This window comes from Aegilops tauschii, chromosome 1 (genome assembly GCF_002575655.3).
Source record: "Aegilops tauschii subsp. strangulata cultivar AL8/78 chromosome 1, Aet v6.0, whole genome shotgun sequence".
Classification (NCBI taxonomy): Eukaryota; Viridiplantae; Streptophyta; class Magnoliopsida; order Poales; family Poaceae; genus Aegilops; species Aegilops tauschii.
This window is the reverse complement of record NC_053035.3, coordinates 421,890,382-421,905,351: the sequence shown is the minus strand read 5'-3', so window position 1 is coordinate 421,905,351 and position 14,970 is coordinate 421,890,382.

Sequence of the window (14,970 nt, the reverse complement as noted above, 5' to 3'; positions counted from 1 at the left end):
AAGATCCTCAAGCCATGAAACATAATGACTTATCTCCTCGCAGTTTAGTTCAGCTCCGGGACAGTAGTAGGTCCTGTCTATCAAGCGCCGGACATGTTTGCTTGAATGGAAATAAGCTATCAATAGAAATTAGTTGTGAACTATTTTTGAATAAACAATATCAAAGACATAAATATGGTTGAGAAAATCACATAATGGTAGAACTGGAGGCGTCTGCACATCGACCCAGATGTCTCTATTACCTTCAATATCATCTTCCGGACGAATATCAAAGGTGATAACCATATGAGGCTCAAATGCATAAGCCGTGCATAGTGCTTGTCAAGTTTTGCATTCAAAATAGGTGTACGTGTCTGCATTGTATAATTTGACGTTGAAAGTATAACCATGCTCGGTCTTCAGGTAAACTCTCTTTACCTCCATAGTTTCCATAGCACTGAAACCTATCTTATCGAAGACAAAAATTCTTGCATGGCAGGGGATGCGCTAGTAGAATAGTGAAAATTTAAAATTATAAGTTGATGCAAATGAAGCATATATAAGTCATGCTTAATTACGAAAAAAGACTTGTCGTTGTGACTTACTATATCCACTTCGAAGGTCTCATCCAGCTTGATGCTGAAGCGCCTATCATCAACAAGGAAATTTTTGTCGCACAGGCCGCGCTGGTCTTCACAGAATTCGCACTTAATGAAATCTTTTTCGTCTTCAGACGATATTTCCTATGTTCATATAGGTGAAACATTAAACACTTACTAGTTCTATTAATTCAACTAATTCAACTAATTCAACTACTTCTATTAGTTCAACTAGTTCTATTAATTCAACTAATTCAACTAAGCATTTAATAAAAATAAACGTGTTCTACTAATTTTCTTACTAAAATAAAGTAGCTAGTTCCATATAGTAATATTTTAATTAGATAATCAAATCTCAGATATCTAAATTTTCTTACTAAAAATAAACTAGTTCTATTAATTCAACTAAGAATTTACTAAAAATAAACTAGTTCTATTAATTTTCTTACTAAAATATATAAAGTAGCTATATATATTAATATTTTAATTAGATCATCAAATCTCATATACCTAAATTTTCTTACTAAAAATAAACTAGTTCTACTAATTCAACTAGTTCAACTAAGCATTTACTAAAAATAAACTAGTTATATTAATTCAACTAGTTTAAATAATCTCATATACCTAAATTTTCTTACTAAAAATAAACTTGTTCTATTAATTTTCATACTAAACATAAACTAGTTATATTAATTCAACTAGTTCAAATCTCATATATATACCTAATTAATATCTAGCTAATTCATCTAAAATTGACATTAATATTTAACAACTTTTCCATATAATTCATCTAACATTCTTATCTACGTAATTTATCTAACATTAATCTAAACAACAGAAAACAGAAAATAAGTAAAAACAATACGTGTGTGTGTCTCTATCTGTGTGTGTATGTGTGTGTGTGTGTACGAGCGGGGGGCGGCGGTGGCATACGGGCGGCGGCGCGAGATGGCGATGCGACGGGGACGGCGCGACGACGAGCGGCAGGCCGGGGGCGACGGCGCGATCGAGATGGCGACGTGGTACGGGGCGGCGGCGACGGGCGGCGGGGGCGACGGCGGTGAGGGCGACGGCGGTGACGGCGACGACGGGCTGTGAGGGCGACGACGGTGACGGCGACGACGGGCGGCGAGGGCGACGGCGCGCGGCGGGGGCGGCGGCGATGTCGCGCGAAGTAGTTGGAGAAGAAGTGGTGGTCGATGAAACTGAATTTTTCGTACGTGCCATATATATAGGAGGGGCCTTTAGTACTGGTTGGAGCTACCAACCGGTACTAAAGGCCAATTTTCGCCAGGCCAAGGGGCGGGAAATTACCCCTTTAGTACCGGTTCGTGGCTCCAACCGGTACTAAAGGCCCCCCTTTAGTACCGGTTGGAGCCACGACCCGGTACTAAGGGTGTGCGCTGGCGCAGGAGCGGTGCGGGCAAGTTTAGTCCCACCTCGCTAGCTGAGGGCGCCCACACCAGTTCAAAAGCCCCGGCGCGGCTGCTGTCTCGAACTCCTCTCTATAGCAGGTTTCTGGGCCTAACTCTGGCGCGCTGCCCGTTGAGCCTGCTGGCCCTTCTGGGCCTGTATTTGCAAACCCTAGGGTTGGCAGGCCCAGCGGGCAGCACCCCAACAATTTTTTATATAATTTTCTTCTATTTATTTCAGAGTAATTATTTTGCTGTATTTAGTTTCTTTGTGAATATAAAAAAATTATATAGTTTTCTTTTCTGCATTATTTATTTTCTGCTATTCATTTTGTAGTGATTTTCAATTTCACCGTCATTTAGCTCTCTAAACAAATCGGTAAATGACTGAAAAAAGCAAATGATGTCAGAACGTGTTGGAAATCGATGACGTCGCTTTGAATGATGCATACTGAACGCAACAATAGGCTTGAGTTCAAATAAGTTTTAAAAACATTGAAGTGCCCGTGTAACAGTTGAGTTCTCGTCCGAAACCCTGATACTCCGAAAGAGATTGTCCAGTTTGTATACGAGGTGTGTCCAGTTTTCGCCGTGACCCTCTCTACTCTTTTGCACATGCTATGCGGGCGAAATGATGATACCATGCCAAGTTCCAGCATTTTCAGAGTTCATTTTGTAGTGATTTTCAATTCCACCGTCATTCAGCTCTCTAAACAAATCGGAAAATGACTGAAAAACAGCAAATGATGTCAGAACATGTTGGAAATTGATGACATCGCTTTGAAAGATGCGTACTGAACGCAAAAATAGGCTGGAGTTCAAATAAGTTTAAAAAACATTGAAGTGCCCGTGTAACAGATGAGTTCTTGTCCGAAACCCTGATACTCCGAAAGAGATTGTCCAGTTTGTACACGAGGTGCGTCCATTTTTCGCCGTGACCCTCTCTACTCTTTTGCACATGCTATGCGGGCGAAATGATGATACCATGCCAAGTTCCAACATTTTCAGAGTTCATTTTGTAGTGATTTTCAATTTCACCGTCATTTAGCTCCCTAAACAAATCGGTAAATGACTGAAAAACAGCAAATGATGTCAGAACGTGTTGGAAATTGATGATGTCGCTTTGAATGATGCATACTGAACGCAAAATTAGGCTGGAGTTCAAATAAGTTTAAAAAACATTGAAGTGCCCGTGTAACAGATGAGTTCTCGTCCGAAACCCTGATACTCCGAAAGAGATTGTCCAGTTTGTACACGAGGTGCGTCCAGTTTTCGCCGTGACCCTCTCTACTTTTTTGCACATGCTATGCGGGCGAAATGATGATACCATGCCAAGTTCCAACATTTTCAGAGTTCATTTTGTAGTGATTTTCAATTTCACCGTCATTTAGCTCACTAAACAAATCGGTAAATGACTGAAAAACAGCAAATGATGTCAGAACGTGTTGGAAATTGATGACGTCGCTTTGAAAGATGCATAATGAACGCAAAAATAGGCAGGAGTTCAAATAAGTTTAAAAAACATTGAAGTGCCCGTGTAACAGATGAGTTCCCGTCCGAAACCCTGATACTCCGAAAGAGATTGTCCAGTTTGTACACGAGGTGCGTCTAGTTTTCGCCGTGACCCTCTCTACTCTTTTGCACATGCTATGCGGGCGAAATGATGATACCATGCCAAGTTCCAACATTTTCAGAGTTCATTTTGTAGTGATTTTCAATTCCACCGTCATTTAGCTCCCTAAACAAATCGGTAAATGACTGAAAAACAGCAAATGATGTCAGAACGTGTTGGAAATTTCTGACGTCGCTTTGAAAGATGCATACTGAACGCAAAAATAGGTTGGAGTTCAAATAAGTTTAAAAAACATTGAAGTGCCCGTGTAACAGATGAGTTCTCGTCCGAAACCCTGATACTCCGAAAGAGATTGTCCAGTTTGTACACGAGGTGCGTCCAGTTTTCACCGTGACCCTCTCTAGTTTTTTGCACATGCTATGCGGGCGAAATGATGATACCATGCCAAGTTCCAACATTTTCAGAGTTCATTTTGTAGTGATTTTCAATTTCACCGTCATTTAGCTCTCTAAACAAATCGGAAAATGACTGAAAAACAGCAAATGATGTCAGAACGTGTTGGAAATTGATGTCGTCGCTTTGAAAGATGCGTACTGAACGCAAAAATAGGCTGGAGTTCAAATAAGTTTAAAAAACATTGAAGTGCCCATGTAACAGATGAGTTCTTGTCCGAAACCCTGATACTCCGAAAGAGATTGTCCAGTTTGTACACGAGGTGCGTCCATTTTTCGCCGTGACCCTCTCTACTCTTTTGCACATGCTATGCGGGCGAAATGATGATACCATGCCAAGTTCCAACATTTTCAGAGTTCATTTTGTAGTGATTTTCAATTTCACCGTCATTTAGCTCCCTAAACAAATCGGTAAATGACTGAAAAACAGCAAATGATGTCAGAACGTGTTGGAAATTGATGATGTCGCTTTGAATGATGCATACTGAACGCAAAATTAGGCTGGAGTTCAAATAAGTTTAAAAAACATTGAAGTGCCCGTGTAACAGATGAGTTCTCGTCCGAAACCCTGATACTCCGAAAGAGATTGTCCAGTTTGTACACGAGGTGCGTCCAGTTTTCGCCGTGACCCTCTCTACTTTTTTGCACATGCTATGCGGGCGAAATGATGATACCATGCCAAGTTCCAACATTTTCAGAGTTCATTTTGTAGTGATTTTCAATTTCACCGTCATTTAGCTCACTAAACAAATCGGTAAATGACTGAAAAACAGCAAATGATGTCCGAACGTGTTGGAAATTGATGACGTCGCTTTGAAAGATGCATAATGAACGCAAAAATAGGCAGGAGTTCAAATAAGTTTAAAAAACATTGAAGTGCCCGTGTAACAGATGAGTTCCCGTCCGAAACCCTGATACTCCGAAAGAGATTGTCCAGTTTGTACACGAGGTGCGTCTAGTTTTCGCCGTGACCCTCTCTACTCTTTTGCACATGCTATGCGGGCGAAATGATGATACCATGCCAAGTTCCAACATTTTCAGAGTTCATTTTGTAGTGATTTTCAATTCCACCGTCATTTAGCTCCCTAAACAAATCGGTAAATGACTGAAAAACAGCAAATGATGTCAGAACGTGTTGGAAATTTCTGACGTCGCTTTGAAAGATGCATACTGAACGCAAAAATAGGTTGGAGTTCAAATAAGTTTAAAAAACATTGAAGTGCCCGTGTAACAGATGAGTTCTCGTCCGAAACCCTGATACTCCGAAAGAGATTGTCCAGTTTGTACACGAGGTGCGTCCAGTTTTCGCCGTGACCCTCTCTAGTTTTTTGCACATGCTATGCGGGCGAAATGATGATACCATGCCAAGTTCCAACTTTTTCAGAGTTCATTTTGTAGTGATTTTCAATTTCACCGTCATTTAGCTCTCTAAACAAATCGGAAAATGACTGAAAAACAGCAAATGATGTCAGAACGTGTTGGAAATTGATGTCGTCGCTTTAAAAGATGCGTACTGAACGCAAAAATAGGCTGGAGTTCAAATAAGTTTAAAAAACATTGAAGTGCCCATGTAACAGATGAGTTCTTGTCCGAAACCCTGATACTCCGAAAGAGATTCTCCAGTTTGTACACGAGGTGCGTCCATTTTTCGCCGTGACCCTCTCTAGTCTTTTGCACATGCTATGCGGGCGAAATGATGATACCATGCCAAGTTCCAACATTTTCAGAGTTCATTTTGTAGTGATTTTCAATTTCACCGTCATTTAGCTCCCTAAACAAATCGGTAAATGACTGAAAAACAGCAAATGATGTCAGAACGTGTTGGAAATTGATGATGTCGCTTTGAATGATGCATACTGAACGCAAAATTAGGCTGGAGTTCAAATAAGTTTAAAAAACATTGAAGTGCCCGTGTAACAGATGAGTTCTCGTCCGAAACCCTGATACTCCGAAAGAGATTGTCCAGTTTGTACACGAGGTGCGTCCAGTTTTCGCCGTGACCCTCTCTACTTTTTTGCACATGCTATGCGGGCGAAATGATGATACCATGCCAAGTTCCAACATTTTCAGAGTTCATTTTGTAGTGATTTTCAATTTCACCGTCATTTAGCTCACTAAACAAATCGGTAAATGACTGAAAAACAGCAAATGATGTCAGAACGTGTTGGAAATTGATGACGTCGCTTTGAAAGATGCATAATGAACGCAAAAATAGGCAGGAGTTCAAATAAGTTTAAAAAACATTGAAGTGCCCGTGTAACAGATGAGTTCCCGTCCGAAACCCTGATACTCCGAAAGAGATTGTCCAGTTTGTACACGAGGTGCGTCTAGTTTTCGCCGTGACCCTCTCTACTCTTTTGCACATGCTATGCGGGCGAAATGATGATACCATGCCAAGTTCCAACATTTTCAGAGTTCATTTTGTAGTGATTTTCAATTCCACCGTCATTTAGCTCCCTAAACAAATCGGTAAATGACTGAAAAACAGCAAATGATGTCAGAACGTGTTGGAAATTTCTGACGTCGCTTTGAAAGATGCATACTGAACGCAAAAATAGGTTGGAGTTCAAATAAGTTTAAAAAACATTGAAGTGCCCGTGTAACAGATGAGTTCTCGTCCGAAACCCTGATACTCCGAAAGAGATTGTCCAGTTTGTACACGAGGTGCGTCCAGTTTTCGCCGTGACCCTCTCTAGTTTTTTGCACATGCTATGCGGGCGAAATGATGATACCATGCCAAGTTCCAACTTTTTCAGAGTTCATTTTGTAGTGATTTTCAATTTCACCGTCATTTAGCTCTCTAAACAAATCGGAAAATGACTGAAAAACAGCAAATGATGTCAGAACGTGTTGGAAATTGATGTCGTCGCTTTAAAAGATGCGTACTGAACGCAAAAATAGGCTGGAGTTCAAATAAGTTTAAAAAACATTGAAGTGCCCATGTAACAGATGAGTTCTTGTCCGAAACCCTGATACTCCGAAAGAGATTCTCCAGTTTGTACACGAGGTGCGTCCATTTTTCGCCGTGACCCTCTCTAGTCTTTTGCACATGCTATGCGGGCGAAATGATGATACCATGCCAAGTTCCAACATTTTCAGAGTTCATTTTGTAGTGATTTTCAATTTCACCGTCATTTAGCTCCCTAAACAAATCGGTAAATGACTGAAAAACAGCAAATGATGTCAGAACGTGTTGGAAATTGATGATGTCGCTTTGAATGATGCATACTGAACGCAAAATTAGGCTGGAGTTCAAATAAGTTTAAAAAACATTGAAGTGCCCGTGTAACAGATGAGTTCTCGTCCGAAACCCTGATACTCCGAAAGAGATTGTCCAGTTTGTACACGAGGTGCGTCCAGTTTTCGCCGTGACCCTCTCTACTTTTTTGCACATGCTATGCGGGCGAAATGATGATACCATGCCAAGTTCCAACATTTTCAGAGTTCATTTTGTAGTGATTTTCAATTTCACCGTCATTTAGCTCACTAAACAAATCGGTAAATGACTGAAAAACAGCAAATGATGTCAGAACGTGTTGGAAATTGATGACGTCGCTTTGAAAGATGCATAATGAACGCAAAAATAGGCAGGAGTTCAAATAAGTTTAAAAAACATTGAAGTGCCCGTGTAACAGATGAGTTCCCGTCCGAAATCCTGATACTCCGAAAGAGATTGTCTAGTTTGTACACGAGGTGCGTCTAGTTTTCGCCGTGACCCTCTCTACTCTTTTGCACATGCTATGCGGGCGAAATGATGATACCATGCCAAGTTCCAACATTTTCAGAGTTCATTTTGTAGTGATTTTCAATTCCACCGTCATTTAGCTCCCTAAACAAATCGGTAAATGACTGAAAAACAGCAAATGATGTCAGAACGTGTTGGAAATTTCCGACGTCGCTTTGAAAGATGCATACTGAACGCAAAAATAGGTTGGAGTTCAAATAAGTTTAAAAAACATTGAAGTGCCCGTGTAACAGATGAGTTCTCGTCCGAAACCCTGATACTCCGAAAGAGATTGTCCAGTTTGTACACGAGGTGCGTCCATTTTTCGCCGTGACCCTCTCTAGTTTTTTGCACATGCTATGCGGGCGAAATGATGATACCATGCCAAGTTCCAACTTTTTCAGAGTTCATTTTGTAGTGATTTTCAGTTTCACCGTCATTTAGCTCTCTAAACAAATCGGAAAATGACTGAAAAACAGCAAATGATGTCAGAACGTGTTGGAAATTGATGTCGTCGCTTTAAAAGATGCGTACTGAACGCAAAAATAGGCTGGAGTTCAAATAAGTTTAAAAAACATTGAAGTGCCCATGTAACAGATGAGTTCTTGTCCGAAACCCTGATACTCCGAAAGAGATTGTCCAGTTTGTACACGAGGTGCGTCCATTTTTCGCCGTGACCCTCTCTACTCTTTTGCACATGCTATGCGGGCGAAATGATGATACCATGCCAAGTTCCAAAATTTTCAGAGTTCATTTTGTAGTGATTTTCAATTTCACCATCATTTAGCTCCCTAAACAAATCGGTAAATGACTGAAAAACAGCAAATGATGTCAGAACGTGTTGGAAATTGATGACGTCGCTTTGAAAGATGCATAATGAACGCAAAAATAGGCTGGAGTTCAAATAAGTTTAAAAAACATTGAAGTGCCCGTGTAACAGATGAGTTCTTGTCCGAAACCCTGATAGTCCGAAAGAGATTGTCCAGTTTGTACACGAGGTGCGTCCAGTTTTCGCCGTGACCCTCTCTACTCTTTTGCACATGCTATGCGGGCGAAATGATGATACCATGCCAAGTTCCAACATTTTCAGAGTTCATTTTGTAGCGATTTTCAATTCCACCGTCATTTAGCTCCCTAAACAAATCGGTAAATGACTGAAAAACATCAAATGATGTCAGAACGTGTTGGAAATTGATGACGTCTCTTTGAAAGATGCATACTGAACGCAAAATAGGCTGGAGTTCAAATAAGTTTAAAAAACATTGAAATGCCCGTGTAACAGATGAGTTCTCGTCCGAAACCCGGATACTCCGAAAGAGATTGTCCAGTTTGTACACGAGGTGTGTCCAGTTTTTGCCGTGACCCACTCTACTCTTTTGCACATGCTATGCGGGCGAAATGATGATACCATGCCAAGTTCCAACATTTTCAGAGTTCATTTTGTAGTGATTTTCAATTTCACCATCATTAGCTCTCTAAACAAATCGGTAAATGACTGAAAAACAACAAATGATGTCAGAACGTGTTGGAAATTGATGACGTCGCTTTGAATGATGCATACTGAATGCAAAAATAGGCTAGAGTTCAAATAACTTTAAAAAACATTGAAGTGCCCGTGTAACAGATGAGTTCTCGTCCGAAACCCTGATACTCCGAAAGAGATTGTCCAGTTTGTACACGAGGTGCGTCCAGTTTTCGCCGTGACCCTCTCTACTCTTTTGCACATGCTATGCGGGCGAAATGATGGTACCATGCCAAGTTCCAACATTTTCAGAGTTCATTTTGTAGTGATTTTCAATTTCACCGTCATTTAGCTCCCTAAACAAATCGGTAAATGACTGAAAAACAGCAAATGAAGTCAGAACGTGTTGGAAATTGATGATGTCGCTTTGAAAGATGCATACTGAACGCAAAAATAGGCTGGAGTTCAAATAAGTTTAAAAAACATTGAAGTGCCCATGTAACAGATGAGTTCTCGTCCGAAACCCTGATACTCCGAAAGAGATTGTCCAGTTTGTACACGAGGTGCGTCCAGTTTTCGCCGTGACCCTCTCTACTCTTTTGCATATGCTATGCGGGCGAAATGATGATACCATGCCAAGTTCCAACATTTTCAGAGTTCATTTTGTAATGATTTTCAATTTCACCGTCATTTAGCTCCCTAAACAAATCGGTAAATGACTGAAAAACAGCAAATGATGTCAGAACGTGTTGGAAATTGATGACGTCGTTTTGAATGATGCATAATGAATGCAAAAATAGGCTGGAGTTCAAATAAGTTTAAAAAACATTGAAGTGCCCGTGTAACAGATGAGTTCTCGTCCGAAACCCTGATAATCCAAAAGATATTGTCCAGTTGTACACGAGGTGCGTCCAGTTTTCGCCGTGACCCTCTCTACTCTTTTGCACATGCTATGCGGGCGAAATGATGGTACCATGCCAAGTTCCAACATTTTCAGAGTTCATTTTGTAGTGATTTTCAATTTCACCGTCATTTAGCTCCCTAAACAAATCGGTAAATGACTGAAAAACAGCAAATGATGTCAGAACGTGTTGGAAATTGATGATGTCGCTTTGAATGATGCATACTGAACGCAAAATTAGGCTGGAGTTCAAATAAGTTTAAAAAACATTGAAGTGCCCGTGTAACAGATGAGTTCTCGTCCGAAACCCTGATACTCCGAAAGAGATTGTCCAGTTTGTACACGAGGTGCGTCCAGTTTTTGCCGTGACCCACTCTACTCTTTTGCACATGCTATGCGGGCGAAATGATGATACCATGCCAAGTTCCAACATTTTCAGAGTTCATTTTGTAGTGATTTTCAATTTCACCATCATTAGCTCTCTAAACAAATCGGTAAATGACTGAAAAAAACAAATGATGTCAGAACGTGTTGGAAATTGATGACGTCGCTTTGAATGATGCATACTGAATGCAAAAATAGGCTGGAGTTCAAATAAGTTTAAAAAACATTGAAGTGCCAGTGTAACAGATGAGTTCTCGTCCGAAACCCTGATACTCCGGAAGAGATTGTCCAGTTTGTACACGAGGTGCGTCCAGTTTTCGCCGTGACCCTCTCTAGTTTTTTGCACATGCTATGCGGGCGAAATGATGATACCATGCCAAGTTCCAACATTTTCAGAGTTCATTTTGTAGTGATTTTCAATTCCACCGTCATTTAGCTCTCTAAACAAATCGGTAAATGACTGAAAAACAACAAATGATGTCAGAACGTGTTGGAAATTGATGACGTCGCTTTGAATGATGCATACTGAACGCAAAAATAGGCTGGAGTTCAAATAAGTTTAAAAAACATTGAAGTGCCCGTGTAACAGATGAGTTCTCGTCTGAAACCCTGAAAATCCCAAAGAGATTGTCCAGTTTGTACACGAGGTGTGTCTAGTTTTCGCCGTGACCCTCTCTACTCTTTTGCACATGCTATGCGGGCGAAATGATGATACCATGCCAAGTTCCAACATTTTCAGAGTTCATTTTGTAGTGATTTTCAATTCCACCGTCATTTAGCTCCCTAAACAAATCGGTAAATGACTGAAAAACAGCAAATGATGTCAGAACGTGTTGGAAATTGATGACGTCGCTTTGAAAGATGCATACTGAACGCAAAAATAGGCTGGAGTTCAAATAAGTTTAAAAAACATTGAAGTGCCCGTGTAACAGATGAGTTCTCGTCCGAAACCCTGATACTCCGAAAGAGATTGTCCAGTTTGTACACGAGGTGCGTCCAGTTTTTGCCGTGACCCTCTCTACTCTTTTGCACATGCTATGCGGGGGAAATGATGATACCATGCCAAGTTCCAACATTTTCAGAGTTCATTTTGTAGTGATTTTCAATTCCACCGTCATTTAGCTCCCTAAAGAAATCGGTAAATGACTGAAAAACAGCAAATGTTGTCAGAACTTGTTGGAAATTGATGACGTCGCTTTGAAAGATGCATACTGAAGGCAAAAATAGGCTGGAGTTCAAATAAGTTTAAAAAACATTGAAGTGCCCGTGTAACAGATGAGTTCCCGTCCGAAACCCTGATACTCCGAAAGAGATTGTCCAGTTTGTACACGAGGTGCGTCTAGTTTTCGCCGTGACCCTCTCTACTCTTTTGCACATGCTATGCGGGCGAAATGATGATACCATGCCAAGTTCCAACATTTTCAGAGTTCATTTTGTAGTGATTTTCAATTCCACCGTCATTTAGCTCCCTAAACAAATCGGTAAATGACTGAAAAATAGCAAATGATGTCAGAACGTGTTGGAAATTGATGACGTCGCTTTGAAAGATGCATACTGAACGCAAAAATAGGTTGGAGTTCAAATAAGTTTAAAAAACATTGAAGTGCCCGTGTACCAGATGAGTTCTCGTCCGAAACCCTGATACTCCGAAAGAGATTGTCCAGTTTGTACACGAGGTGCGTCCAGTTTTCGCCGTGAACCTCTCTAGTTTTTTGCACATGCTATGCGGGCGAAATGATGATACCATGCCAAGTTCCAACTTTTTCAGGGTTCATTTTCAATTTCACCGTCATTTAGCTCTCTAAACAAATCGGAAAATGACTGAAAAACAGCAAATGATGTCAGAACGTGTTGGAAATTGATGACGTCGCTTTGAATGATGTATACTGAACGCAAAAATAGGCTGGAGTTCAAATAAGTTTAAAAAACATTGAAGTGCCCGTGTAACAGATGAGTTCTCGTCCAAAACCCTGATACTCCGAAAGATATTGTCCAGTTTGTACACGAGGTGCGTCCAGTTTTCGCCGTGACCCTCTCTACTCTTTTGCACATGCTATGCAGGCAAAATGATGATACCATGCCAAGTTCCAACATTTTCAGAGTTCATTTTGTAGTGATTTTCAATTCCACCGTCATTTAGCTCTCTAAACAAATCGGTAAATGACTGAAAAACAGCAAATGATGTCAGAACGTGTTGGAAATTGATGACGTCGCTTTGAAAGATGCATACTGAACGCAAAAATAGGCTGGAATTCAAATAAGTTTAAAAAACATTGAAGTGCCCGTGTAACAGATGAGTTCTCGTCCGAAACCCTGATACTCCGAAAGAGATTGTCAAGTTTGTACACGTGGTGCGTCCAGTTTTCGCCGTGACCCTCTCTACTCTTTTGCACATGCTATGCGGGCGAAATGATGATACGGTGCCAAGTTCCAACATTTTCAGAGTTCATTTTGTAGTGATTTTCAATTCCACCGTCATTCAGCTCCCTAAACAAATCGGTAAATGACTGAAAAACAGCAAATGATGTCAGAACGTGTTGGAAATTGACGACGTCACTTTGAAAGATGCATACTGAACGCAAAAATAGGCTGGTGTTCAAATAAGTTTAAAAAACATTGAAGTGCCCGTGTAACAGATGAGTTCTCGTCTGAAACCCTGATACTCCGAAAGATATTGTCCAGTTTGTACACGAGGTGCGTCCAGTTTTCGCCGTGACCCTCTCTACTCTTTTGCACATGCTATGCAGGCAAAATGATGATACCATGCCAAGTTCCAACATTTTCAGAGTTCATTTTGTAGTGATTTTCAATTCCACCGTCATTTAGCTCTCTAAACAAATCGGTAAATGACTGAAAAACAGCAAATGATGTCAGAACGTGTTGGAAATTGATGACGTCGCTTTGAAAGATGCATACTGAACGCAAAAATAGGCTGGAGTTCAAATAAGTTTAAAAAACATTGAAGTGCCCGTGTAACAGATGAGTTCTCGTCCGAAACCCTGATACTCCGAAAGAGATTGTCCAGTTTGTACACGAGGTGCGTCCAGTTTTTGCCGTGACCATCTCTACTCTTTTGCATATGCTATGCGGGCGAAATGATGATACCATGCCAAGTTCCAACATTTTCAGAGTTCATTTTGTAGTGATTTTCATTTTGACCGTCATTTAGCTCTCTAAACAAATCAGTAAATGACTGAAAAACAGCAAATGATGTCAGAACGTGTTGGAAATTGACGACGTCACTTTGAAAGATGCATACTGAACGCAAAAATAGGCTGGTGTTCAAATAAGTTTAAAAAACATTGAAGTGCCCGTGTAACAGATGATGTCTCGTCCGAAACCCTGATACTCCGAAAGAGATTGTCCAGTTTGTACACGAGGTGCGTCCAGTTTTCGCCGTGACCCTCTCTACTCTTTTGCACATGCTATGCGGGCGAAATGATGATACCATGCCAAGTTCCAACATTTTCAGAGTTCATTTTGTAGTGATTTTCAATTCCACCCTCATTTAGCTCCCTAAACAAATCGGTAAATGACTGAAAAACAGCAAATGATGTCAGAACGTGTTGGAAATTGATGACGTCGCTTTGAATGATGCATACTGAACGCAAAAATAGGCTGGAGTTCAAATAAGTTTTAAAAACATTGAAGTGCCCGTGTAACAGATGAGTTCTCGTCCGAAACCCTGATACTCCGAAAGAGATTGTCCAGTTTGTACACGAGGTGCGTCCAGTTTTCGCCGTGACCCTCTCTACTATTTTGCGCATGCTATGCGAGCGAAATGATGATACCATGCCAAGTTCCAACATTTTCAGAGTTCATTTTGTAGTGATTTTCAATTTCACCGTCATTAGCTCTCTAAACAAATCGGTAAATGACTGAAAAACAGCAAATGATGTCAGAACGTGTTGGAAATTGATGACGTCGCTTTCAATGATGCATACTGAATGCAAAAATTGGCTAGAGGTCAAATAAGTTTAAAAAACATTGAAGTGCTAGTGTAACAGATGAGTTCTCGTCCGAAACCGTGCTTCTCCGAAAGAGATTGTCCAGTTTGTACACGAGGTGCGTCCAGTTTTTGCCGTGACCCTCTCTACTCTTTTGCACATGCTATGCGGGCGAAATGATGATGCCATGCCAAGTTCCAACATTTTCAGAGTTCATTTTGTACTGATTTTCAATTTCACCGTCATTTAGCTCTCTAAACAAATCGGTAAATGACTGAAAAACAGCAAATGATGTCAGAACGTGTTGGAAATTGATGACGTCGCTTTGAATGATGTATACTGAATGCAAAAATAGGCTGGAGTTCAAATAAGTTTAAAAAACATTGAAGTGCCCGTGTAACAGATGAGTTCTCGTCCGAAACCCTGATACTCCGAAAGAGATTGTCCAGTTTGTACACGAGGTGCGTCCAGTTTTCGCCGTGACCTTCTCTACTCTTTTGCACATGCTATGCGGGCGAAATGATGATACCATGCCAA